Source organism: Trachemys scripta, chromosome 1 (genome assembly GCF_013100865.1).
Source record: "Trachemys scripta elegans isolate TJP31775 chromosome 1, CAS_Tse_1.0, whole genome shotgun sequence".
Lineage (NCBI taxonomy): Eukaryota > Metazoa > Chordata > Testudines > Emydidae > Trachemys > Trachemys scripta.
The window spans coordinates 1,222,054-1,236,168 of NC_048298.1; positions in this window are offsets into that span (position 1 = coordinate 1,222,054).

The following is a 14,115-nucleotide window of genomic DNA, read 5'->3' on the forward strand; positions in this document are numbered from 1 at the left end:
CATCAGAACCGTCGTCCTGGGTCAGACCAAAGGTCCATCTAGCCCAGTATCCTGTCTGCCAACAGTGGCCGATGCCAGGTGCCCCAGAGGGAGTGAACAGAACAGGGAATCACCAAGTGATCCATCCTGTCGCTCATTCCCAGTTTCTGGCAAACAGAGGCTAGGGACACTCTCCCTGCCCATCCTGGCTAATAGCCATTGATGGACCTATCTTCCATGAATTTATCTTGTTCTTTTTTGAACCCTGTTATAGCCTTGGCCTTCACAACATCTTCTGGCAAGGAGTTCCACAGGTTGACTGTGCATTGTGTGAAGAAATACTTCCTTTAGTTTGTTTTAAACCTGCTGCCCATTAATTTCATTTGGTGACCCCTAGTTCTTGTGTTATGAGAAGGAATAAATAACACTTCCTTATCTACTTTCTCCAAACCAGTCATGATTTTATAGACCTCTCTCATATCTCCCCTTTGCCGTCTCTTTTCCAAGCTATTTAGTTTAGCAAAGAGGAGGTTCAGGGGTGACGTGATCACAGTCTGTAAATACCTACCTGGGGGGCAGAAATTGGAACAGAATTGCTCTTCAATCTAGCAGCCAATGGTCTAAATAGATCCAATGGCTGGACGTTTAAGCTGGACAAATTCAGACTCAAACTAAGGTACAAATGTTAACCATAAAACAAACCATTGGAACAATGTGCCCAGGGTGGATTCGCCGTCACTGGCGAGTGGATACTTTCTCCTGAGCAATCCGCTCCCCCAGCATGGCGTGGGGCTGCCCCGGTACTCCTCATCCATTTTTTCTGAAAATGGAACCGTTTTATGCAGCTATTCCCCACGCCGTTTATTGCCCGGAGGAGGGGCCCGAGTTTGAGGCCCTGAGCCTCTGGAATCCTCTGAAACCTTTTTACCAGAGACAATTTAAACCCTTCGTAGCTCGTAACTATTCACAGCCACAGCGTGAAAACCCTTGTAGCACTTTACCCAGGAGCCTGGGGAGTGGAGCCGCCGTTTTCCAGGCCCCAGGGCTGTTCTGTGCCTTTAACTACTCGTCAATCCAGCCAGTTACCTTGTCACTAGGGGTACATCTACACTACAGGGGGGAGTCTATTTAAGATACGCAAATTCAGCTACGTGAATAGCGTAGCTGAATTCGACGTATCGCAGCCGACTTACCCCGCTGTGAGGACGGCGGCAAAATCGACTTCTGCGGCTTTCTGTCGGCGGCGCTTACTACCACCTCCGCTGGTGGAGTAAGAGCGCCAATTCGACGTGATAAATCAATCCCCAAGAGGTCGATTTCTACCCACCGATTCAGGCGGGTAGTATAGACCTAGCTTAGGACACGGTTTGTCGCAGCCGTGCGATCGAGCCTCGGAGGGGGCGGCTTGGGGCCCCTGTAGCTGCGTCTCCAGCTCCGTGTGCACATGCTCCTTCACCTCACACGTCCGCTTCAGCAGCTCTGTGGCTCGCTGGGGTGCTGCTTCCTAGCTCCAGTGCGCCCGTTCAGTTTCCAGGCTCTGCGTCTCCACGCCGCAGGGGGATGTGCTAGGCTGGTTTTCTGAGCTTGCCTCCCCTTCACCCTCCAGCCCTTGGCCACCTGACCACCTCACCCAGCGTAGACTTCATTTCGTTCTATTTCCCTGACCCCAAAACAACAAGCTGTGACCTGGTCTGTTCCCAGCCTCCAGTTTACAAGCGCTTGGCCTTGGAGCCACAGCTAACCGGCAAACTGTGCAACTCCTGCCGGCTGCCCCACTCAGACGTTTTTTGGGGTACCCAGGACGTGAGTCACCTTGTTACCCCCAGCTCCCTGCCCCCACTAGCCTGTTAGCCCCTCCCACAGCTCCTCAGGGCTGGCAGGTTAACGGTAAGTGCACCCCTATGATATCCACCCCGACTCTGACTGCTCACAGACGTACCAGGCATGCCGTTCCTGACGGAACGGGCTGGTATTTCTCAACTAGAGCAAATGGTGGATTCTCTGTAACCTGAACTCTTTAAATCCAGATCTGAGGCTGTCAGTGACTCAGCCAGAGGTTACGGACCTGTTATGGGCGGGGTTCTCTGGCCTGCGACATGCAGGAGGTCAGATTAGATGATCAAGAGAGCTCCTTCTGGCCCTCAAGTCTGAGAGTCTAGAGATTCAGCTCAGGGCCTGCACTTCCATAGAATCTCAGGGTTGGAAGGGACCTCAGGAGGTATCTAGTCCAACCCCCTGCTCAAAGCAGGGCCAATCCCCTGACAGATTTTTTGCCCCAGATGCCTAAATGGCCCCCTCAAGGATTGAACTCAACCCAATGCTCAAACCACTGAGCTCTCCCTCCCCCCTGCTTTGCTTCACCCCACCCCACCCCACCGCACTGAGAACTACTTATAGTGAACACAGGAGTACGGCTGGTATCAAAGACTCAAGTTAGAGTGAGTACGAATATTGGAAACAATAAGTTACATGTAAACCAAAATCACGTGCGTGCTAGAGCCTAAATTTAACTGCAAGTTAGCAGCCATTGAAAGAAGTTTCTCTCGCTGTCACCGGGGATGATGGGTTCCGGGGCGGTTGCCCACTTTGCTGTGGTCGTGACGTCTAGTGCCAAGGGTTCCCGGAGCCGTCCTTCCCTTCAGGGCAGCCAGGCCTGGCAGTGAGTGTCCACAGCAGTAGCGCCTAGACATAGGTGCAGGGAGAGGAGGGGAACCCGGGCCCACCCTGCTCCATCGGGTTCCTACCCGGGGTCCTGTGAAACCAGTTATCCTCATGCAGGGCTCCGGGCATTCCCTGTGTTGCTTCCTACTCTTCGGCCTGCTTCAGGCATCTCCTCAGCGGCTCGGCGTCCCAATGGTCAACTGGTTCTCCGCGGTCTCCTCCTCGGCCAGCCCAGACTGGAGCTGCTTCCTTCTATATGCCCCCTCCACCAGGAGCATGCCCGGCAAGGGGGCCTGGCCCAAAGTTAACCCCTGCCTGACCAGTATAGGGTTGGTACACCCACTCACACTCGCTCAAAGTTATTCAGTGTTTCCAACCAAGGCTGCTTGAGACCCCATTTTCATGGAGGCAAACGCACTGTCGGGTGATATCCTAAGAGCAGGGTTAGGGGTGTCTTCTAGAAATACCCCCCCCACCCCTGACTTCATTGTCTTTGCACATGGAGACGGGATAACCCCATCCCCCTGGCCCCTTGTTCTTTCCCGGGTCCTCTTTCTTGTTGACTTCACTTCTCTTCGTTACTATCACGGACTCACAGATCGTGGCCCTGTGCGGTCCGTGGGGGGTGCCCCTTTTATTGAGACAGCCCTTCTCAGGGGTCCACTCTCTCTCGGGGTCAGGCCCCTCCACCTCCTGGATCCGCACCTCTCTGAGCCTTAGCACGTCTGTCTGTGCCGTGGGCCCCCTCAGGGAGTCCCCTCGCTCTGGACCCCCCGGGCCTCCACCCCCGAAGGGGTTGATGCAACCCTGTTCTCTAGACGGAAGTGACTCTCAGCCAGCATGAAACAGGAGGATTTATTGAGAGTTGAACACAGCACAGGAAACTCTCAGGGCCTCAGGCCTGGCCTCCCTCAGCCCAGCACATCCCAGTCTCCCTGCATCCAGGTGGGCTCTGCCTGCTCCCCCTCTCCAGCCCCGAGCCCCCCTGCCCCCAGCTGGGCATCTGAGATCACCGGCCCCAGGCCCTGCTCTGTCCATTGTCTTCTCTCCAGGTAAACAGGGTTGTAAACCGGGGCCTCCTCTCCTCCCTTCTGTCCTCTGGCTGGAACCGGCTGGTTCGGTCACTGGGTCCTCACTCTGCAGCCCATTGTCCTCCCACTGGCCAGAACCGGCTGCGTCTCCTCAGCTGGGCCTCCAGGTCACCGGCCGCTGGGGTATCCATCCTCCCGGCCATCGGCTGGGTCCCCACGTCCTCTCTCCGGTCCTCTGCAAAACACACTCCCTCTCCCCTCACCTCGTTAAACCAGTAACACCCAGGGAAACTGAGTCCCACCCCCTTCGCATGCAAACCATTGAAACTCTACAGAAAACAAGAAAACCCCCACTTCGTCACAGTTACCATTTGACTTTGTATGTGAATGGGCATCGGATGTGTTAGCTCACAATGTGTCACCGACACCTGCCTGGGAGTACAGTTCCTTACCTCCTGGCTGGAGGAAAACCCCTGTGTCCCCTTTGCTGGTGACTAACACCTTGATATCGACTTTGCAAACATACCGTCAGCGTGGACGGGTGTAACGCCTTACACAGCATCTGTCTCACAACCACATTAATGACCACTGTGACTCCAGCTTCCAACTGCACCCGCGCCTCTTGTTCTCTGGTGAGCTAGAAATGTGCACCCCAGAATCATGAGATTTCTGACCCTTCTGCACCCCCTTCTCAGTTAGCATTTTGGGGTTCTGGGGTCACACAGGCCTGGTACCGCCCTTGAGGCCAGGCTCTAGGGTTAGGGGGTGATGGAAGCCAGGGTGCCATGGAAACACAGCCGTGCTGGTGATGGAGAAATTCTCACTTGTGCTGAACGGAGGCAGGAGCCAGCCAGTTGTGAGGGGGTTGATGCTTCTCACACACACACCTGGGACCCCGCTCTGCCTGCATATCTGGTACTGACTGCACCCAGGCCAGGGTGTGGCCCCCGAGCGTGACTTTATGGTCCCCAGCTCCGTGAGCCCATCACCATGATGACGAGTCATTGGACAAGCTCCCCAGGGTCCCAGCCCTACCCAGGCGGGTGAGGGAGTGGGGGGTCGTGTCCATGACTCTGTTTGCCCTTGGCCTCCCTGCTGGGTCTGAAGGAACCATTTTTTGAGCCCCAGCTCCTGGAGTCAGGGGATTTCAATCTTCATTTTAAAAAGAAGTCTTTTCATTTGGGGAGAAAAGTTGGGAAAATGTGACCTGGGTGTGACCGATGCAGGGATGCTGCCTGAGTCTGCAGCGAGCCTGAGCCCATTGCGCTGAGAGTGGGGCGCTGCCCTGTGCATCTCTATGTGGGTTTTAACTCCCAGTCCCCTCTGTTCTTGGGGACCCTGCCAGCCCCACTCCTGCAGGCTGCACCCAAGCTGCTGGGGGGCAGGGAGAGGGCGGGGAGGGGAGTGTAGGGAAAGAGTAAGGGTGGGGACACCAGCAGGGATGTGAGGTCAGAGTTATGTCCCTCAGTCCCAGCACAGTACCACAAGGGGTATTATGGTGGCTGCCCCACCCCCAACATCAGGCATTGGGTGTTGCTGGACATGGGATACTTTATCCATAGGCTGTTGGCACCACTGTATGGTTCCCCTTCCCCAGCCCCACCTCAACCCCATGCTTGTTAGCCCCGGTTACGGCTGGGGAAACTGAGGCAGTAGATGGTGGCGGCAGAGCCAGGTGTATAACCCAGCTGTCCTGGAGCCCAGCCCCTTCTCCGGGCTGGGCTGGGTGGGCCATGAGCCTGCACCCCCCAGCTGGAGAGCTGATGCCAGCCTTGCTGCAGAGCTGGGGCTTAACCCCATCTCCTGGGCGGCAGCCCCGGCCCGGTCCGTTCCCAGTGCTGGCGGCTGGCACACAAACATTAGTGTTTAATTGCCGAGGCTCGTTAAGCACAGCCCCAGGGGTGCGCGCTCCGGCACGGCCGTTGGGGGATTTATGGGGCATTCATGCACCCGGCCCTCCATGGGCACCGCAGGGCCATCCATTAGGGTTATTTAGTGCCAATTACCGGCGAGCAGGGCCGCTGCTGGCTCCAGTGCCGACAGCCGCCCGGGATTTATGGCCCAGCATAGGCAGGGCCCTCGGCACGGAGGAGCCGCTGGCCTTGTCACTCCCAGCAGCACTGGCACTAAAGCCGTCCGGCTGCCTTCGCTGGGAGATTTACGGCCGCCGGCCCCGGCGCGAATGGGGAGGGGAGCTGGAGAACGAGTTCCAGGGGTTGTAATTCACTGCGTCCCGGGGCAGCCCTGGGCCCCATGGCCCCAGCCTGGGCTCATACCACGGTGCCTGCATGGGGACGCGCTCAGGGGTGCTGGACCACACAGCGTCCTCCAGCCCCAGTCAGGGACGAGAGGAGACAGCTGGTCTGGGGTGAGCTAACGCACCCCGGGGGCAGGCTGCCAGCAGGGCAGGAGCGGGAGCTGGGTAACAGGCCGGGGGCGGGGGGGCTGAGCCTTGCAGGGAAGGGAGGCCCAAAAGGCCAGGCTGGACAGACCGGAGCCAGGGAGCTCCGCTCGGGCGGGGAGGGAAGGATGTGGGCTGCCCTGCCGGGCTTGCTGCAGGGCACTCTCGTCCTCCGCGCCGATGCCCCTACAGGGCAGCCGGAGTGGAACAACCAAAGAAAAAAAAAAAAAAAGCGGCCGTGCCGCCCTAGGGTTGGCCTCGTTCCGCCTCGTTCAATCTGCTGCCCCAAGCACCAGCCAGCCCTGACTCCGCCCGCCAGCCCTCGCACCCCTGGGCCCATTGGAGCTCCCCGTACACCCAATGTTCATCCGCGGAAATGACCCTGCTGCTCCAGCCAGCGGGTGTGAGGCGAGAAGTGACAGGTGAGAGGGAGGCCACACCTGCTCCAGCCCTGGGCCAGCCAGTCCGGTGCCCTGCATTACTGCACAGACAGGCTCCAGGATCCTGCCTCTAGCCACCCCAGGCCAGCATCCCCCACCACACTGCTCCTGAGGTGATGGGAGGCCAGGGCTGGTCCTGGTGTCCGGGGCTTGGCCACTGCAACCTGCTCTAGCCCATGACCCTGAGCAGAGGGACTTGCCATGACCAAAGGCTGAGGGTGGCTGCAGGGAGGTCCCTCTCGGCAGGGAGAGGCTGCAAAGGCAGGGGTATCCTGTTACGTGGCTCCCCTCCCAGGGCTCTAGCTGCGTGGCCCCCGCAGCAGGGAGTTCCTCAGGTCAGCAGCCCACTGCGGGGACACGGCATGTTTTACCAGCCACTCACTAAGACGCTCCTCCCAGACCCGGTCAATGGGGCTTGCCCGGCTCTGCTAACGAAGGCGATGTGGAGCTCGGTCCCCAGCACAGCAGCTCACTAACTCAGCGAGGGCGTCCAGCCGCCGCGCTGAGCCGGCGCCTCCCCGTGCAGCCTCCGCCGAGCTGTCTCTGGCCACAGAAGGTCGGTGCCCGGCGGTTCCTCACGCTGCTGGCCCCTGCTCCGCTGGGCTGGCTCTCGGGCACTCCCTGGACCGTGCCAAAGCCCAGCCACTCATGTTCACGGGGAGGGGCCCTACCAACTGCTCTGGCTTTGTGGCTGGGAGAGGCTCTGTGCTGTAGTGGCTGGGCTTACGGAGAGGATAAGGCACCTACTGCCGCTACCGCCTGAGGGAGATCTGCCCTGGCTCAGGTGGGCAGGGCCTTATGGGTGCCAGCCTTGTATAATTGTTGGTGGTGCCCAGAACGGGTCCAAACAGAGCCGTCCTGGCCACAGGATGGACTGGGGCATCTTTCTATCCCCAAACACCCTCGCTCTATCTCCATAACCCTATCATCTATCTATCTCCACCCCACCCCCTCTATCTTTCTCCACCCCACCCCCTCTATCTACCTATCTATCTCCACCCCCCCCACCCCATCTATCTCTCTATCCCCCACTAGGACAGGTCTATGGCAGAGGGAGGAACGTTTCTCATCTCAGCTCTTTCTCTCCCCAGCTCGTCTTGGCCAATTAGTCCCCGGCGCTGATGGGGAGGGCGGCTCGGTGGGTTTTGCTGCCTGTCCCTGGAGCTGATGTTTTACTGATTGGGTTGCTCACTTTACTCTGGTGTTGGGGGGGGGGCTGCAGCAGAGAATTCCCTGGGATGAGCTGCGCCGGCTGCTGCTTGGAGCCTGTTTCGGGAGCCTCCCCTCTTGCGTGTTGTTATTGATGTGCTAATTAGAGGCCATGCTAATTTAATTTGAACATAATTACAGTATAGTGCACTGTATGGCATGTTTCAATAATTCATGCTAGCCAATTATTGTAATTGGAACAATATTTACACAGGCTTTGGGGACGCTGCCTGCCCCATGGCTGCGGAGCTGGGAGGGGGTGCAGGGGTGTGGCTGGGCCATCACCTGAGCCCGCTGGGCTGGGAAACCAGACGCCCATCACCGTGGTGTCTAGGTGCCTCCCAGCAGCCCCTGCTCTCAGCCAGGCCACGAGGGAACGTGCTGCTCGTGTACACGCACGGCCCCTGCACGAGGCGTAACAGACGCAGGCCGCGCTCCCTGCCTGGGACCCTGGCTCCTGGCTTGCTCCATCCCGGGCCTGTTGCCCTGTGCTCCAGGTGGCTTTGGGAATGGCCAGGGGCTGCTCTCCCAGGATGCCAATGCCCAGTGTCTGTCTGCTGCCCCCTCCCCTCCTAGCCGGGAGCTAGGCCGGTATCTGCCAGAGAGACCTCGCCCGCTGCAGCCCCCATCCCCGGCAGCGAGCCGTGCCGGCAATGCATCACCGCGGCTCCGCTGCATCGTTATCCCGGCCTGCTGGGCGGGGCTCCTGCTGCAAAGCCAGCGATGCGCTTCGAGGCTGCAGCGATTGCTGGGCCCCCAACTGCGACTCTGTCACGCTTAACCCCACAGCAGCCCAGCCCCAGGCCTCCGGCGCCTGCAGGGAGCAGCCAGGCCGAGCGTCATGTCCCAGGGCTCGCTACCCGGAGGCCACTTGCCCAAATCCCTTGGAAGCGTGTCCCGTGGCCACGCCCTGGCGGGCTCTGTCCATTCCCCTCCCTCTGTGGCAAGGTCTCTGTGAAACGGGGGTGGACTGTCTGAACCAGGGCCTAGACCGCGGGAATCCTACAGCCACCCCCCATGCACAGCACCACTGACCCCGGACTCTTCCTCCCAGTCCCCTCCCTGCACCGGGGACTGGAATAGAGCCGCTGCCCCCTCCTCAAATCCCAGCGTAGAGCCAGCGCCCCAGAGCCAGCGGCGCTGCTGGGACAGGGGCAGGTGCTTGGCTGGAGCCCTGTGCCGCCCGGGCCGAGTGCTAGTCCTGAGCCCCAGAGCTCCTGGACAGACCACGAGCCCCCCGTTGGGCCACCCTCGCCCTCCAGCTGTGCATGACAGAGGCCAGTCACTGGAGACGCGGCCTGCCTTCACCCCACCCCTGCTGCAGCTCCCAGTTCTCCCCACCCCGTAGCCCACCCTGACCCCTTTCCGAATGTAAGGCTGGTCGCCGCTGCATAAACCTTGCCTAGGAAGGAGCAAGCTGCCAGCATTGCTGGGGAGAGGTCTATGGAATCTTACTGAGCGAATTGCCCCGATGCTATCCTGATGCGGTGAGTTCCACAGGTTAATCGTGCATTCCTTTTAGCCACTTCAGATGGGCTCCCTTTTAATTGCATCAGAAAAGCCCAGAAATGGAAGGCAGAAGCCCCATCATGTCCCACATCGCTCACGCCCTGGGGCAGACAGTGGGAGACCCTGCTTCTCCTAGCGCCTCCATTGTGCAGGCCCTGGTCCCCCCAGCACCAGCCTCCTCTGGCACCAGCTTTCTGAGTGAAGCGTCTGTCACGCAGCAGCTTTCTCCATTTCCTCCTCGCCCTGCTAAATGCTGCATGAAAAATGAGGTTTACAGACTTTGTGCTCGTGTGTGTAATTTACTCATTACATTAACACAAAGCGGCTGCCGTTAACATCATTAGGAAGCCTGGGTAGAATAATAAAGGACTAGGCTGTAATACAGAGCGGGGTGCAATGAGCTGTGTGCGTGTGTGTGTGCGCGTATACACGTGCCACCGCCTCCTACTGGCTGGAACCAGAACTCCTCAGCCCTGTGTAAGATGCTCTATGCTGCTGACAGTGACCAGTGAGTCATCTGTAGCGCAAGACTGGTGCTTCTGGGGAAGGCTGAGCAGTGGTTACACTATTACAGGGATGATCTGGACCCCTCCTGCTCCGGCGGGCCGTGTCCAGGCAGGGCAGAGCTCAGGGAGGGCCAGGCAGGCGGTCAGAGAAGGAGGAGAACTGACAGACATGGCTGAGATCTGTGTATACCCCATACAAACATAGTCTCTCCAAAGCCATCATAGGACCTCAGAAAGGTCTGGACTCTCTCAGGGGGCGAAAGGACCCGCAGGGGGTCTGCCTGGGAAGCCCCATTCTCCCAAAGATCCTCACACCAGACCTAGTCCCTGCAAAACTTACCTTCAGAAATAGAAACCCTAGTGCTGATGCTGAACTGTTGGAGGTGGTGGAGCTCCCGTTGTCTTCAAGCCCAGCCCGGTTCCCTGTCTGGAAGAGGCTTTAGCCAAACACAAGTTATTGGGCCCAATGCAGGGGTAACGGGGTGAAATCTCAGGCCCTGTGCAATGCAGACTAGATGGGCCTTAAACGCTCTGAATCTCGCGAGCCTGTGATTGGACCCTGGGTCCTGTTCTGAGCGTCTCCCGTCCCAAAGGATGTGGAGACAGTGCAGAGACGAGCTACAGGAACGGCCGAGAGCTGGGTTGGATCCGCTCAGTCTGTCCCTGAGTCTGAGGCACTGGGCCCGTATGTGGCCCCTTTGGCCACAGTGATAGCAGCCCATGTCCCGTGGGTCCCCTCGAGCGGGTCAGACGGACCTGACGCTGGATGTTCCCCTTTGGTGGGGATTCTCCATATTTCCCTGCTGGGACGTCCCATGGTGACCCTCTCTCACACAAGCAGACCCTGACGCTCTCTCCTTTGCAGTGTTGCAATCTCAGGATTTGCACTGTAGCTCCTGGAATGAGACCTGTGAGGGCAGATCTGGGTGTGTGTGTGGCTAGCCAGGAACCCCATAGCCCAGCCAGGAGCTCACTGGCCTTCCCTTCGCTCTATCCAACGCTGCTGCTGCTGCTGTCTCTGCATCGGTTTTCCTCCGTGCCCATGCCATGCATCAAAGACTCCTGCACTTGCCAAATGCGGAAAGGCCCGGAAAGGTCAGCCATTAATGCAGGCAAATCGCAGAGTGATTAGCACGGCCACTGGCAGTGAAGGGCGCCAGGCAACTCCTCCCACCTCCAGACACATTAGTGGCACTTCGTCTCCTTCCAGACACTTTAACACATGACCAGCAACTCTGAAGCCAATTCAGCTCCGTAGGGCTGCATGCTCTGGGGTACAGGGAACCCCCGGCTCTTACGCCTCCAAAGGGCCCATCTCACCGTGAAAGCTCTGCTCCGGGAACTCCTGATTGCGGTGCACGCGCCCTGAAGCAGGGTGAGCTGCAGGCATCCATGCACCGGCTGGGAGAGGCGCACGCACACACAGCTGAATCCACCCCACGTGCTTCAGAGCTGGGAGGGGGGCTCCCGCCCGCTGCCCTTTCTACAGGAGCTGGATCGGAGCTCGGTGAGGGGAGTCACAGACCCACCCGATTGGTGCTACGCCCCCAGCTTTGGAAGAACCCCTTCAGGGTGCCAGACCCCCTCAGGGTCTCACTTCCTCCAGGGTCGGTCTCTGGGCTTCAGCCCTCCTGCTTCACACTGGCCCATCCTGGTCAGCCCAGAGCCCAAGCTGCAGTGAATGCCCTCTTCAGGCTGTCTCTCTTCTCTCAGCCTGACCTCCCCAGTCAGATCCCATGGGGAGAGAGCTCACAGCTTCCCAGGCCTTTGTTCTCGAGCTGGGGTCTCTGCTCAGCTTCCCTGGTGAGAGGTGGGGGAATGCAGGAGTCCTTGGAAGTTGCATTGTGTCTCTGACCCCCTTGGCGAGTGGGTTTCAACCACTGCCCTGATGACACTTCATTCCACCCAGAGAGGGCGGAGACACACGCCCATGTCTCAGCCTGCTGTGAGCGCAAACTTAGTCCAGCCATGCAACATAGAGGGGAAACCGAGGCACACACAGGGCTCAAAACTAATATAGAAAATTCCCACTTGGTCACAGAGGCACGTGAGGGGAGAGGCTCGTGTGCAGCCGGCTCGGAGACCCAACCTGGCAGGCGATGGGGGATTAACACAACAGTTGCTGCATCGCTCTATAGCCTGTCTCTGGTGAGCCGGTGCTGGATGGTTTAGAGGAAGGGGCATATGGTCCCTAATAATCCATCAGTACCGTTCCTTCCTGGCCACAGCTGGGGCTCAGAACGTGCCCTGGAGCACGGGGCTGGAAGATGCTGTTAATTAGATCCTCACTGCAGTTGCTATTCTCTCCCTGTTTGCTACACTTAACCCTTCCTTTCCCTGCGCAGATGGATTCTCATCAGCCGGGATGTGTCCCTGGAGGAGTTTAAGTCCTTTGGGGGTTTTTGAAGCGTCACCCAGGAAGCCACGCCCCATGGCAGGCGTCGCCAGTAACCGGCGCTGGGGGACTGGATCTGCCCGGGACCCAGGCGGGCTGCGCCACTGGCTGATGGACCAGAGCTGTCTGTGCACCGTGCTCACATTTAGCAATCCTGGCTCTGCCTCCCTATCCCTGCCATCCTCCAGCTCTGCCAGGCAAACCCAGCCCTGGCATCGACCCAGAGGCTTGGCTCGGGGAGCAGGAGCGGGGATCCCCAATGGCAGTCAGAGGGGTGTCAGCAGAGGACAGCGTTAGCACCTCTGCCCAGTGCAGCGAACATCTGGGCTGGCACCCTTGTGTCTCCCTTGGCACTGGCTGGGGCGGGAAAGCAAGGCTCGCTGCCTGCAACACGCAGCCTGTCTGTCTTCCCTGGGGCGCTGGCAGCGGAGACGAGACTCAGCGCCCTGAGCTGCACGTGTCAGACACAGGTTGGCATGCCAGGGCACGCTGACCCTGGGAGCGCCCCTCCAGACACGCTAATAACACGCCACTCGCCAGGTTCACACAGCCTGACAGCCCAGCAGGGCCCGAGGCAATTGGCTAATTAGCCCTGGGGACCGTGTCCGTCAGTGTCACAGCAACTGGAGGGAGGCTCGGCGAAGGAGGAGCAAGGGGGCGTCACCCCAGAAGATGGCGCTCTGAGCAGAGTGCAGCCCGCGCTGCCCTGGGGAGAGCGCGGCTACCCCGGCACAGCGCTGCCATCCTGCGGACTTGGGCTGCTGCCCGGAGCCAGGCCGGCCGACCCCGTGCCCCAAACACGGCTCTCCCTTCGCCCCCCTGCAGGGAGGAGGGGGCGGCTCTGTATCTCCATAGTGGCATTTCCAACACCCCGTCCCCACCGCCCCCACCACACGAGGCCCCATTCAGCCCCTGGCCTCGCTGCTGAGGGCGGCCGTGCACCGGGGAAACCAGTCTCACGAGGAACTGGCCTGAGACCTCCTCCCGCCAGCCCCCCACGCAGTCCCTTAGAGGCAAAAGGCTCCCTCCAGCCCCCACCCGAGCAGTCTGTCCCCTCACTGGTGAGCCTCAAGGAGGGAGCCCGCTGGCCGTGGGCAGCTCGTCAGCTGCGCTCGCCCAGGCTCACCAGGGCGATGTTGGAGGACACGGCCCTTGGGCTGAGCCCCGCACCCAAACGTCAGCCGGCCGGCAGGGCGCTCCGGTGGCCCAGGCGAGCCCGCGCTGAGCAAAGGTGGCAACTGGGGCTGCCGGTCCCACCTCCCTGCTCCCCAAGGGGAAAACATGGGGCTTCCTGGAAGCCAAAGCAGCGGCTCACATCTTGGCCCATCCCTGCCCGTCTCCCCGGCTCAGAGGCAGCCCTGCTGGGACTTCTCCTGCCTCAGTGGCTGTGGCCTCCTCTAGGCACATCGCTCCCCTCCTCCAGCTCCTCCATGCGCTCCCCTGACTGTCAGGGTCAAGGCCAAGCCTGCTTCCGCCCCTCCCTCCCCCAGCAGCTCCCGGGGAGCCCCACCCCTCCTCCATTTCCCAGGGACCCCCATCCCTCCCCTGTCACCCCGGGTAACCCCCACTCCCCTCCTCTTCTGGGGACCCCCACCCCTCCTATGTCACCCCGGGGAACCCCCACTCCTCCCGCCTTTCCCGGGGAGCCCCATCCCTCCTCCATCTCCTGTGGAGCCCCACCCCTTCCCTGGTCTCCTGGGAACCCCACCCCTCCCCTGTCATCCCGGGTAACCCCCACTCCCCCTGCCTTTCCCGGGGAGCCCCACCCCTCCTCTATCTCCCGGGGAGCCCCCACCCCTTCCCCGGTCTCCTGGGAACCCCACCCCTCCCCGGTCACCCTGGGTAACCCCCACTTTCCTCCCCCAGGGAGCCTCACCCTTTCCTCCATCTCCCAGGGAACCCCACCCTTCCGCCGTCTGCCGGGGAACCCCACCTCTCCTTCAAACCTTGTCTCTAAACACCCCCTTGACCGAACCACACAGAC